The following is a 14374-nucleotide window of genomic DNA, read 5'->3' as shown; positions in this document are numbered from 1 at the left end:
GGACACAGGAGATTGCAAAGTGTATGAGGGAGCAAGGCCTGATTTTTTTCAGCAGACCTGGGCTGATTCATGACCTCCTGAACCCTTGTAAGCCGCAGGACAGCACAAAGAGTATAAAGCTAGAGGCTAATTTTTTAGCAGATTATGAAGGAGGAGGCCATTGCCAATTCATGGCCTCCTGATCAACTGTAAGTCACATTCAAAAATATGAGTGGACAGAGGTTGCTTTTTCTAGAAGGTTATATAGAAGGAGGCCGTGGTTGATTCACAGCCTCCTGATTCTTTGCGTTACCTTCTCTCTGCATTGCATCTTCCTGCCTGGGGTTAATTAATGACCCTGGAACTAATACCCATACTGGCTTCCCTCCACAGCTGCCATCCTATGAATGATCAGGTACACCTCGAGTTTCTTGTACCGTCTCCTGCAGGCAACTGGACCAACAGCTGGTATTTACAGAACTTGTTTACATTTTACTCTTGAACCAGGTTATAAAGACAAAACTAGTGTAGGTCCTGGTTAATGACAGAGCAAAGGAAGGGACATTCAGAAGATTCTGGTGTTTTTGGCATTGAAAATGAGAGCTTTCCTTTGATGAACCCTAGGAATGACATACAAACTCTAGGAATGGCATAAAAGAATAAAGAACATAAGATGTGACAAAACAGAATGCTTCAGTGGGAGGCATGCAAACCTTCAAAGTGCAGGAGTCTATGAGATAGTGAATCCAATAATCATCTGCTAAGACAATGATTTCAGATGAGGAAGTCCCAACACTGACTACTGCAGAGGGTCTGGCCATGATACTGAATGCAATGTTGTGCCGGCTGCTGATACACATTTCTGGGTGGCTAGACGTTTGTTCAGTACAGCAGGGTCAAGAAGTGCCAGATGATCAACAGTGGCAGTAACATTTCATCACTATTATTAAACGTATAACCTTGTGGTTAGAATATTTGGGAGCATAACAACACTACTAATATAATTTCTTAAGGATCCAAAGTTAGAGAGTGGTTTCACTGTAAACCTAGATTCAGGAAAACTGACTTTGCTCTTTTCCAATTATTGTATGACTGTTAAGTTAGCATATATAAGTCAGGAGGATGAGGGGCTTCCTCCCACATGGGCAGTGGAGTGGGTCCTGCAAAAATGTTTTTAGTTTGCAGGATGTGATGTCCAACACAATGATTTTATAACATTGAGACTTGTATATTGTACCTTCATCTTTGCAGCATGAAGCCGAATAGCTGGGTAGCAGGATCTCCTGTTGTATTTGAATTTTTCATTATCTCAACAATTATTTTTGAAAGTGCTTTTTTTAATATGAATTTTTTAGTTACATTTGTCTTGGAAAATTCTGAAAGTGTTCCTAACTTGTATTTGATACAAAATAGAAATACTGGAAGTCAAAGTGCTTCAAAAGCAACATAGATCTTGTGAGCCAGTGGAGTGACAACCTTGTTTTAAATAGTAACAGTGTCAGTGGTAGAAGCCATAAATTATATCATTATATACCCCTCCTGCAGCATTGTATATTTTGTCACATGCATGTAAAACTGCAGTATCCAGTAATAAACCACATTTTACATCATATCTATGCAATATGTTTCTATTTCATCAAAGTTTTGCTCTCACATGACAAGGATGTGAATACTTTGTTTCTTAGCAAAATGAACTTAAATGAAATGAATTCCAAAAATAAACTGACAATGATTCTTAACTTTGCAACTAATTTCTTCTGCTTTCCTTAAGGTACAGTGTTATTAAGTTGTTCCCTGTGAAAAGAGTTAGGAGACCCCCCCCATGTTGCCTGTTGATGACCAGGTCCGACAGGAATAACTAGTGCCACTGTTAGCACTGTTATTGTGCACATGACAACTGCTATTAGTCTTGGGTAAGTCCCTGTTTATGGATGGCAACTCATGGTATCACAGAAACTCTGTCTTCATGACTAGTTGTCTAGAACACAGATATGACATCATCACTGAGCAAGTCAACAAAGCTCATTCAGTAAAGTCTAGTTGAATGGAACTATATCAATATTTATTTGATGTGAAAGGTTTGTCCTTAAACCACCCATACAGGAAACCCCCCTCCGCACTGTTTCTTTCTAATGTAACATTATCTTTGAAGTCTCCAAACCTTGCAGAAAGTTATATTTAATAACAGAGCCTGTTTGGTTGTCTGATCCTAAATGAACAGCTTGCACAAACCAGGTGCTGATCAAGTCAACAAATATTTCTAAGCACATCCACTGAACCTTGAACACAACTATGGATGGTAACACCAGGCTTAATAAAATAACTGAAATGGCATCATATAGAAACACTGGCACCAAAGTTGGAGAGTGTTACCATACTTGTCATTTCATTCATGGCAGACACAATTTAATTGTTCTTTTATTACTGTTACTTAAATCATTCTTTTTGTCAAACCTGGCACATATATACTGACTGGCATATCAAGCTATAATATTTAAAAATGAAGTTGAAATAGAAAAAAAAATACTGTGGAAGGTGATGTGCTGAGAATTGCATTTACAGCTAAACAAAAAATATCTGACAGAGCCAGAATTACAGTTTAAACAAAGGTTGTGTGAACTGCGCTGTGCTTCTTAAAATTAAAATAGCATTCCTTTATAGCGTTGAATAAACAATAGCGGTAATGTTCAAAATATATAAGTGGTCATTAGATTTTATGGATTATAGCAATAGCCACCTGTTCATTACAAATGCCCTGCTACCATTGCAAAAATAATGCATTTAATACTGAAATGCCAGCTACTTTCACTGAATCAGCAGCTTTGAAGAGCATTTGTAGATCATTCCAACTGATAATTCCTCATTGAAAATAATATTTTGAATAAAATGGCATTCATTGACAAGGTTTATGTCAGTTTTCAATTCTCAGATTTAGTTTGATGTTACACAAGAAGAAACCATTAAACAGGATAAAGCAGGACGTGAAAATAATTTCCATAATTTCTATACTGCTTTTTGAAAACTTACTCCTTTTAACCTTTTAATTACTACCTGCAGGTGGAAAAAAAGTTAAGACCAAGAAAAGTAAATAAAAGTAATATTTTTGAAAAAAAAAAAAAAACAAAGGAAATGACAGCTGTGTGAGGGTGCACCATTAGATGAGGCAGATTTGATTAAACGCACAAGTGTTGAAAAGCTGAGTATACCAGAGGCAGCAGAAAAACGCTGCTCATAAATTATGAAAAATAGAAAGATGTGTATCCCAGCACTTCTGATCTATGATGCTATTATACATCAACACATACCGTGAGTGTATATTAAATCCTCGTAACGCACACCACCTCATGCATTATTTTTCTGCATTAATAACTAATAACCCTCTATAATGACTGTATAGTCCTGATAAAATATCACAATAACATGGTGAATTCCATAATAATTCAACAGCAGTCATCTGCAGCATTTCCTCTCCTGTGTTCATGCTACCAGCTGCAGAGAAACAGTACTGAATTTCCACAACACAATACCGAGAAGCATATGTTCTCAATGAAAAGGGATTATTATAAATATTTCTCCATACTTTATAATATTTACAGAAATTAGTCTTATCAGTAATTTATTTCAGAAAGATTTTAAATGAGTTTATGACAACTGCATATGACCCATAATTTCACTATTAATGCTTATGTTTATCACACTGAAAGAAAAAAAAATCCTCCCAAAAGTAACCCCCACCCAGCATATGCAGATCATTGTTCTTTTATACTGTGACACAGTGGCGTTTGGAACTGTACCATTAAAATAAAAAGTAATTATTTATATGTTTTTTGAACACATGAAAACACTGAAAAGAGCGATATAAGAATTGCTTGCATGACTTACTATCTAAAATATTTTGCAGAACATGCAATTTCAACTTTTTTAAAGACGTGGACTTCCATCCCCTCAGAATCGGAACACTGGGGATCCATTTCTCAACATCAGGAACAGAAAGCAGACATAACATACAAAAAAATAACGTTTTGTGATTCAAATATTCAAGCTTGGTACTTGAGTTATTCCAGTGCCCAGGATTTCAGGATCAGACTTTGTGAATCTGAAATCTCTCTCACCCTAGTACACAGTTACGTATTTCATCATCTAAAATAAGATGCTTTTCTTCTCCTTTTTAACTGCTTGTCTTTGGGCATGTTTAGTGGCTGTAATCAGGGGTTACAGTTCCTATCTCACAGCTCCAAGCTTTAGTGCTAATTTTGGGCACACTGCCTGAATGGAGTTTTTCATATTCTCTTCACATTTGTGTATGTTTTCTATGGTACTCTGGTTTCTCTCTGGCTATATATACACACACACACACACACACACACACACACACACACACACACACATATATATATATATATATATATATATATATATATATATGGTGTTGTCTCTTTCGGCTTTTCCCAGTTAGGGGTCGCCACAGTGGAACTCCGGTCCACTAATGATTGGCAGTAGATTTTTACGTGCCGAGTTGCCAGCCCTGACACACAACCTTCAATGAAGGTACACCCATTCATGCATGTCTCCACACAGAAGACGCTCTATCTGAGAATCGAACAGGACAACGCCTTATTGTGAGACGACAAAGCTACTGCAGCACCACCACCGCAGTGTATATATATATATATATATATATATATATATATATATATATATATATATATATATATATATATATATACACACACACACACACACATTATATATACATATATATGTATGTATATATATATATATATATATATATACATATATATATATATATATCTATAGACACAAGTATATATATACACATATACATACTGTTGTCTTTCTTGCCCATGGCTTTGCAAAAACAGGTACACAAAGACTAGTTCCCTTGTCTGGTTAACAGATAAATACATTAAAATTCAATTCAATTGAAAAAAAATAATTTTTGGCCTACCCCCCCCCCCCCCCCCCACAAATGATGCAAAAACCTTCCTTCATCACATATCCCTTACAGCCTATAAATTTAATTGTACTTGCTTATGTTAAGATGAAGAATAGATAAACATTTGGTGCCATAAGGTCTAACAATGGGGATAGCTTCACAGGATATTTTAGCTTACTAAACATGGTCTCACCCTGACCATGGTCACATGTTACAATGGCATTATATGAAAAACACATGGACGTGATAGTCTTTAGCTTAGTGGAAGACTTTTCTTAAATTTAGTATAAATTAGTATATATTTTTTAATTCACATTTGGTGAAATTGTTTGTTATGTGAAAAAAAACTCAAGATTATTTAGTTGTATGACTTTTAAAAAAATCAGATTATAGTACATCCCAATTCACAATAATGATATATTAATGTGCCTTTAAAAAATGCTAGCATGGGAGAACAGGCTAGAATCTAATACCTCTTTGAGAAGATATCAGTAAATCAAGCATATCAGCATTGGAGAGTGTTGTTATGACTTGCTGTTTGGAGATACTAGGTAGAGGACTGGTAACAGGTATGCTTTGGGGTATGACTGGTAGGACAGTGGGGTGACGTTTTCACCAAACCTGTCTACTAGCAGGTTTGCAACATCCTCAGACTCAGTATGAGTGGTACCACCAACTACTAATTCAGCACAAAGCTAGTCCTTCCCTTTTAGATTTTGGATGTAGCTAAACAATGACATGATTATCCTTAGCTAGGGATGCTAATTTAACTCCATAATTAGCTTTAGAGGACTTTACAAGATGTCTATTTGGTGTTGGCTGTGGAGAGTATTCCTAATCTGCTGAGATTGTTCTCTCTTGTTCGTTGACAACAGTTTCTTTCTTTTGTTGTAATCAACAAGAAAACAGCGGATCTCAGGCCCATACAAAATCTAACTTACCCGAACAGATCAGTAAAACGCACAAAGTTTAGGATGGTCACAGTTCAGTCCATCCTTCCCGTCCTACAGAAGGATGACTGGATGTGCTCATATCAAAATGAACAGATGCCCCAGAAGGTACATCCATTTCAGGCAGGGAGTCAGTCACTACCAATTTTGTGAGTTTTCATTTGGTCTCACCACAGCCCCCAGTGTGTTCACCAAATCCATGACATTAGTTGCAGCTCACCTCAGGCTGCAGGGATTCCACATGTTTCCTTACCTGGGTGACTGTCTCCTAGTCACACCATCCAGGCATCTACTGATTCAGGCCAGAGATTTTCTCTTACAATTGGCCCCAACCTTAGAGATCACTATAAACCTTCGAAAGTCACAACTGCAACCTGTGCAAATGATAGATTTTATAGGAGCTCACTACAAACAAAACCCTGACCTATTTTCCACCAGAAAATCTTATTCTCAGGGCTCTGGTTTCTATGGCTGCAACAATAACTTTATTACCGACAGCTCGCTTACACATGAAAGTCCTGCAGTGGACGTTGTCAGTCCAATGGTCTCTTCTGCATCATCCCCTCAATCATCTTATATGACTGCCTCAAGTGTGCAGAAATTCTCTTTTGTGGTGGCTTCACAATCCAGAAGTGTCTCAGGGCCGACCTTTCATTCTTCCCACCCCCATTGCCATGTTGACCATTGACACCTCCCAAATGGGGTGTGGGGGGGTCATTACCTGGGACAGACAGTTCAAGACACGTGGGCTCTCCAGGAGACTAGTCTGCATATCAGCATCCTAGAGAAGAGGGTGGTGTTTTTAATGTTGCAAGCCCTTCACTCCCTTATTCCTCTAGGGACAATTCCGATTCAGTCCAACAACATGTCTGTTGTGTGGTACCTCCACAAACAAGGTGGACCCAAGTCCTATCCCCTTTGTCGAGAAGCAATGAGAGTGTGGCAATAGGCTCTCTCTACCAACTGCCTTCTAGGGGGGAGCACAATATATTGGTGGACAGGCTCAGCAGGGTACTACTGTTGCCTCATGAGTGGTCTCTGAATCAGCGGCAGATAGGAATTTCCTCAGATGGCGTCAACTCTGCTGCAACCTTTGCCTCTCTGATCAATAAGTGCAGCAGGTACTTTTCCCTGATCTCTCCACAGGGACAGTCACCAAGAGATGCTCTAGTCCATGCTTGGCCACCTGGTCTTCTTTATGCATTTTCCCCCTCTTCCTCTGTTCCCTAAATTTCTTCAGAAGGCATGCAGGTTGAAGAGCAAAGCGATCCTCATTGCCCCCCTTTTGGCCTCGACAAGTTTGATTCACCTTCCTGTGCTCTCATCTAATTTGCTGTCCATGGATACTAGGACCACATCCAGACCTTTTTGTCTCACCCCCTCAGGGCAACTTCATCTGGATCTTTACAACTTGAAACTAACCACATGGTTTCTCCAATTCTGATGATGGCTAGACAATCCAGGCTTTCTTCCCCAGTCCAAAAGATTATCATTTCCTCCCATAAGTCTTCTACTAGGAAAATCTATAAAAGTAAGTGGAAAAGGTTTTCCATTTGGGCCCAACAGCATCACATTGATCCACTTACAGCGCCCATTTTAGCAGTCTTGGACTTCTGATCTGGTCTTTTTCATTCAGGGCCAGCTTTTCTACTGTTAAAGTTCAGTTGGAAGCCACTTTTAATTTTCACATTGGGGAAAATGCTGTATCTTTAGCTTCTTCTAGAGTTTGCAAAGCTTTCCTCAAGGGTACGTCCCTTCTTCGGCCTCCTATCAAAGACCCTTCTCCTCCGTGAGATCTTACGTTGGATCTTCAAGCTCTGACCTTGCCTCCATTTGAACCTGCTGCTAAGACAGAGTTGAAATTCTTGTCCTGGAAAACACCCTTGTTAGTAACAATTACTTCAGCCAAGGGGATTTTGGAGTTTCAAGCATTGTCTTCCAAACCCCTCTATCTTATTTTCAATAAAGACAGAGTAACTTTATGTACTAATCCTTCTTTCTTACCAAAGGTTGTGTCAATAAACACCAATCAATCCATTAATCTCCCTGTGTTTTTTCCGAATGTTCAAAATAAGGGTGAATATTTATTGCACCTCTTAGACGTTCATAGATAATTGAGCTTCCTTCTGGATAGGAAAAAAAAATATTAGAAAATATGGTCAATTGTTTGTGGCTTTCTCAAATTCCAACAAGGGAAAGCTATTGTCAAAGCTACTACTGCTCAGTGGTTAAGAGATTGTTCATAGGTTCATAAGTGTGTACTAGGCTAATAGCCCTGTAGCCTTTACAAGCCTAGCCCATAGAAGTGTCCTGGCATCATGCCACCCGACGTTAGTTCCCACTGCCTCTATCTCTGGAGTGATCCCTGGGGTGAACTTTCTATTACCCTTCCACTCATCAAGATTTGTCATCAAGAGGGACACCAAGGGGCTCTGCTTGACATGTATGGGAAGTCTATTCCAGAGCATGGGCAGTCTCTGGGTGAGGAACATGTCCCTCCAGCATGGTCTGTTGATTGTGGTAGTAAGTTTGAGGTCTCTGGAGCGTGTGGTGCGGAGGGATTGGGATTTCTTTAGATGTAGCATTTCTAACAGAGCTGGGTCAGACATGGCTTTGTAAGTCAAGCAGAGATAGCCTCTAAGTAGGCGATATGAGACAGAGAGTAGCTGCAGACTTTTGAGTCTGTCCATGTAGGACATGTGCTTAATGCCCAAGATCCTCTTCATGAGGTACTTCTGTGGCCTCTCCAGCTGTTGCAGGTGTCCAGCGAGGTACATGCCAAATGGGGCATTATACTCAATGATTGGTCTAATGAGAGAAAAGTAGAGAGAGATGAGGACCTCTTTCTTCCTGGATGCAAAACCTTTGGTAATGAGATGTGCCACACAGAAAGATTTTCTGACCACAGTGGCAATGTGGTGGTTGAATGAGAGGCTGCTGTCAACCTGTGTCCCCAGATCTCTTATAATGCTTTCAGTGTTCAGTGGGCTCCCATCAATGTGCTAATTAGTGGGAACTGAGCTTTTGCCAAAGGGGATGACAACACATTTTTTGGTGTTAAGCTTAAGGCCATGGTTTTGACACCAGTCATTGGTCTCAGTGAGGCCTTTCTGTAGGATGTCTGCATCACATGGGGAGTTAATAATGGCAACCAGCTTGCAGTCATCTGCAAACTTGGTCAACCAGAGTCCCTTTGTGTTGTCCCAGACTTCTGAGAAGTAGATGATGAAAAGGAGAGGACCCAGGACCGATCCCTGTGGGACCCCACTCATGACTGGTCAGCAGTCTGACTTGGAGTGTGCCACTTTCACACTGTGTGTTCTATCTGTGAGCCAATTTTCAACCCACCTAGTGATATAGGGGTTAATACCTAGTTTAGTGAGTTTATCAATAATTCCCAAATGAGGAATGGTATCAAAGGCTTTGGCCAGATCAAGGTAGGCTGTATGTACTGCCTTACCTTCATCCACAACCCTGGTGACTGACTCAAAAGAAGTCAACCAGGTTGAGCAGGCATGATCTCCCCTTCAGAAAGCCAAACTGTGTGGGGTCCAAAGTTTGGAGACTTCTATATTTTTGTTAATCAGGTCCATGATGATGCACTCCATAGCTTTAAATATCAGACTCATCAGGCTAATGGGGCGATAATTCCCAGGGTCTGTAGTCGCTCCCCCTGTATGGTGAGGGATGACTGTAGCAGTGTGCCATTCGGTAGGGAAAAAGCCTGCGGTGAGGCTGTGCCTGAACAGGGCACACAGATGTGATGCTAGTTCACTTTGTAGTTCATGTAGACCACAGCCAGGGATATTATTGGGTCCCATGGAAGCTGTATTCTTCGCCTTGGACAATGCAGCTTTAACCTGTGCTGCAATAATGCTGGGTGCCTGGCATTTTTCTGGTATTGTGATTGGTCGTTTAGGGAGGGAGAGAGGGATAAAGTTGGCACTGAATCTGTCAGCAAGTATGTTGGCAATATCTAGCAGACACAATGTGACACCAAAAACTTGTAAATGATAAACCAGCTCAGCTCCTCAGACACTGCAAACTTTAATAGACCAAGAGAACGAAAAAATACATAATATTCCTCTACATGTAAACAGATAACTTAGCGCTTTCACCCACATACATAGGCATCATCAGAGTAAAAGAGTCTTTTACTCTGATGATGCCTGACTCTTGGTCTATTAAAGATTGCAGTGTCTGAGGAGCTGAGCCGGTTTATCATTTACAAGATGTTGGCAATATCTGTTGGCTCATTATTGGAGGTACCATTGTGCAGTAACTCAGAGCAAATCTGGGTCTTGCCATGAAGGTTCCTGTTCTTGATATAACTATAGGAGGCTTTCTGATTGTTTTTAGTGTCTGCCGCAACTCTGTCTTCATAGCTGGCTTTAGAGGATTTGATGAGGGATCTCAACATTTTGTTGAGGCTAATAAGGGAGTTTTTCCAGTCTTGGGACTTCACCTTTTTCTGCAACAGTTTCTTCCTTCTATTGTAGAGTTTAGTAAGGGCAGGGGACCACTAGATTAGCTATCTTTTTTTGGAGGAGAGTGTCTTGGTTATGTTGGCTATGGCTAGTTCCATGCATTTATGTACATGTTTGTACAGTGCATTGGTGTATGATTCGGCAGTCATGCAGCTATTTTTCATTGGCATGGGTGCCGTGAAGTTAGCCACCTCTGTTTTTAGGAGTCCAATGTCAGCTTTGGAGAAGTTTTTCAAGGTGGGTACCTTTGCCGGAGAGGAGTGGGTGAGATGTGGATTTCCATGGTAATTATTTTATGGCCAGATCTGACCAGGGAGGGATTGACTATTGGTGCAGAGCAATGGTCACCCATGTTAGTAATAACCAGGTTAAGGATGTTGCTTCCTCTAGTGGGGGTCAGAATGAGCTGGTCCAGGACATTGGAATTGATGAATTCCAGGAAGCATTGGGCCAGAGTATTGGTGCTTGAGTAGTTTCTCCAGTTGATGGAGGGGTAGTTGAAGTCTCCTAGTATGAGAGCGTTGAGTTGGACCTTGATAGAGTCCAGGGTGCTTACAAATGTGTAGTGAGAGTCTAGGGACATGGTTGGGGACCTATAGCAGGTTATGACCTGGATTGCCATCTTACCCAATGTTAGTTGTACCTGAAGTATCTCAGATGCATTATGCTGAGCTACTAGTCTGGAGGTTTGCATATCCTTTATGAATATAGAGACGCCACCACTTTTGGAGCTTCGGTCCATCTTTTGGGGCCGAAAGGTGTGGAATGAGTTATAGCCTGGTAGTGCAGGGGTGCTTTCTGCCACTTTAAACCAGGTCTCTGTTACAGCACAAATGTCGATGTTCTCCATTTTGAGGAGTGCTTCAAGCGAGTGCATCTTGAGATTTAGACTTCTAGCGTTAAGCAGCATGACCCTCAGATTGCATTTATTTATAGCTATTACAGTGGTAATTTGGTCTTTGGAACACCACCTAAAAAAGGCCCTATAGGGGTGGCAAGAACCTTAGCCAGTACCCGGAATCCCAGGGGTAACAGATGCAGGCCATCTCTGGCAAAGCATTGAGGTCTGTCAAGCATGTCATCACAAGCAGACAGATACTGGATCCCCTTAGAATGACACAGAAACTTAGCCAATTGTTGAAGTTAATCATTTTTTGTTTGTACTGTGGTATAATTCTGGGTGATGGTAGGATACTGCTCAGGGCTAATGTCATACCTGCCTGGGTCACATAATCCGTGAGCTCTACCATGTTTTTTTCATGTAGTCCAGGGAGGTGCTTCTCAGGACATTCACACCCACATGGACGATGACAAAGTCATACCTGTACTTGTTGTGGAGTGACCTGAGTGCGTTTGTATTTCTCATGTTTATTCGTTGAACAATATTTTTTACCTAGACCAGTCAGAGCCCATTACACAAGATCCATAGCCATGTCCCAGGCCTTCGGGTCCACAGTTTCCTTAAAGGATATTTGTGCATCTGCTTCATGGGCAAGTTCTCACACTTTTATTTTGCATTACAAACTTGATATCATTTCCAGGAATAGGACTGCTTTTGGTTCTGCAGTACTCCAGAATATCCATGAAGCAGCCCAGATCTATGTAGCTGGGGACTCTGTCTCACAGGTTTAATGAAGACTAAACAGGCAACATCAGATAAAGAAGTTATGTACTCACCATAATGTTCCATCTCTGTTGTTTGCTTCAGTCTTCATCAACCTTCCCTCCCTCCTTCCCCCCTCCTTATATCTGAATACCTGATGGATAACTCTGGAAACCTTTGTTCCTGTTTTGAGCTCCTGATAATTCTTTTAAGCTCTACTGTTTTTTTAAGTATGTATTTCTCTTATGAGAAAATTGGCAGCAAACTCAATCTGAGGCATCTGAGAGGAGTGAGGCAGTATAGGTAGGGTGGGAGGAGCTCTAACCTGGAATCCTTAGCTTGCTGACTGCCGAGTTGGTTCCAAGGTTGGAACTGATACCCACAAGTTTGATGAAGATTGAAGCAGACAACACAGATGGAATGTTATGGTGAGTACAGAACTTTTTTTTTTTTTTCAATAACACCACCAATGTATGAAACTGAATAGAACCCATCCTGTTGGTCCTGCTCTGATATTGATTGACAACACAAATGCTTGAATTTTCTGTAGCACACTTCTAGAATTTTCTGTAGCTGTGAAGTATTTTGCAGCTTGGACAGTGTAAGACTGCTCTCCTGAATCAGATATGATCAGATAAAGGAGGCTGTTCACTGAAGCATAACAGTGAAAATGGCAAAATGCTGATAAAACATATTAAAGGTCTGGCACACTATAGAGGCTGAGTGGGTAATCTCTTCAGTCTAAGTTACAGTATTTAGTCCTGATCGCTGGTTATTGTATGTGTCTGTTTTTTCCCCAGATTACATAGCTACTTTCCAAAAAAAGACATGTTAATTGACTGAGCTTTCCCTGTTGCTTTTAGCTGTATCGATCCACATTTTAGTATCTGGTTTGCCAGTTCTAGTCATGGGGCATGATGGTGATGAGGGAGAACACAACAAGCGATGTGCGTAAGTTAGAAACCAGCCACTGGTGAGGAGGCAATCCACATCTGAGCACACACTCATACACTTGGTACGAAGATAGCTTTAACAATTCATCTCTGGATGAGGGAAAATAGACATTCCAGAAAACATGTAAAATGTACACAAAATGTACTGCAGTCAAGGCTCTAACCGAGAACTAAGCAATGGGCAGCTGAGCTTTGCTTTCCCCTGTGACCTAGTCATAGCTGAAAAGGGTCTGCAGCAGATGAATTGACTTACCTGGCAAGCACTAAATTAATTAAACTGTGTTGCATGCTTGACTTTTCACAGCTGTAAAAAAGGCAACTATTACATAAACCAAGTGACAGGAGATTGTGGGATGCCTGTCTCTAGTGACTCCCAGACTGAAAGTTATCAGAGCCGCCCAAATACATTTTTTACAGTACAATAAAAAATAAATCCTTCCATCTAGCAAACTAGAAAAAGCCTTTTCCATTTAAGAGCTGAATACTGTGACCCCTATCCCATGAGTAACAGACGACTTGGTCACTTTTTTATGCCTATACTTTCTCTCTCAGGTAAAGTCATCACATTTTATGGACAGCACTGTAACCCTGACCTCTTCAAGATGGTAGCAAGGCTACTATAAGAATCACAGCTGATACAAAAGGTCTGTTACCATACAACTGTTGTCAAGGTCTGAGCAACACTTAGGTGATGAAAAGCAGCCCCTTGAGAATCAATAACAATTTATTTAATCACAGGAGCAAATGTATCAAAAATGTCAGCGTATGGAGCACCAGTTAAATTGTCAAGCTTTTCTATTTTAAGCTACCCAGATTAGTTTGACATTTTTCTCTGCTGCAGAAGGATACATTTTTTTTCTGCTTTTATGTAAACTGTTTTCTGTGAAATCTAAAATGTGAGGTTTCCCTGGACAACCAGTGTGCGAGTCTGATGCACAATGTACAAAACCTTGCTATTCTAACTTCTCTGAACCTCGGCATGGGGTTGCTGGTTAGTGCTTTGAGCCCTGACACGCATCAGGACAGAAGGTGCTAACAAAGTTGTGCAGGAATATTCAAATTACAAACCAATTTTATAAACACAGTTTCCTCAAAGGAAAGGTAAATATCTACATTAGAAAAAATAAATAAATAAATAAAAACAATATATCATTTTTTACATGCACCAACCAGCCTCCCACTGCTTAAGTTATTTGTAAGGGCTAAGTAAACTGGTCAGTTAGATAACCAGAATATATCCGGAAATGATCCCTGTCCATAGTTGCTCACTGTCCATCCAAAAAAAGCATTTTTCTTGTCATCATCTGCACCACAGCACTGATGCAGATCTGTGCCGTTTTTGGGGTTGTGAGGAGGTACTGTAGGTGACAGAGCTTGCCTGTACTTTAGTTGCACAACTTGCTGTGTGCACATTTGTGAATAGGCTTCTGACTCTAGTAGCAATG

The sequence above is a fragment of the Protopterus annectens genome, chromosome 9.part0 (genome assembly GCF_019279795.1).
Source record: "Protopterus annectens isolate FY-2018-M chromosome 9.part0, PAN1.0, whole genome shotgun sequence".
NCBI lineage: Eukaryota > Metazoa > Chordata > Ceratodontiformes > Protopteridae > Protopterus > Protopterus annectens.
Note: the sequence above shows the minus strand (reverse complement) of the source record.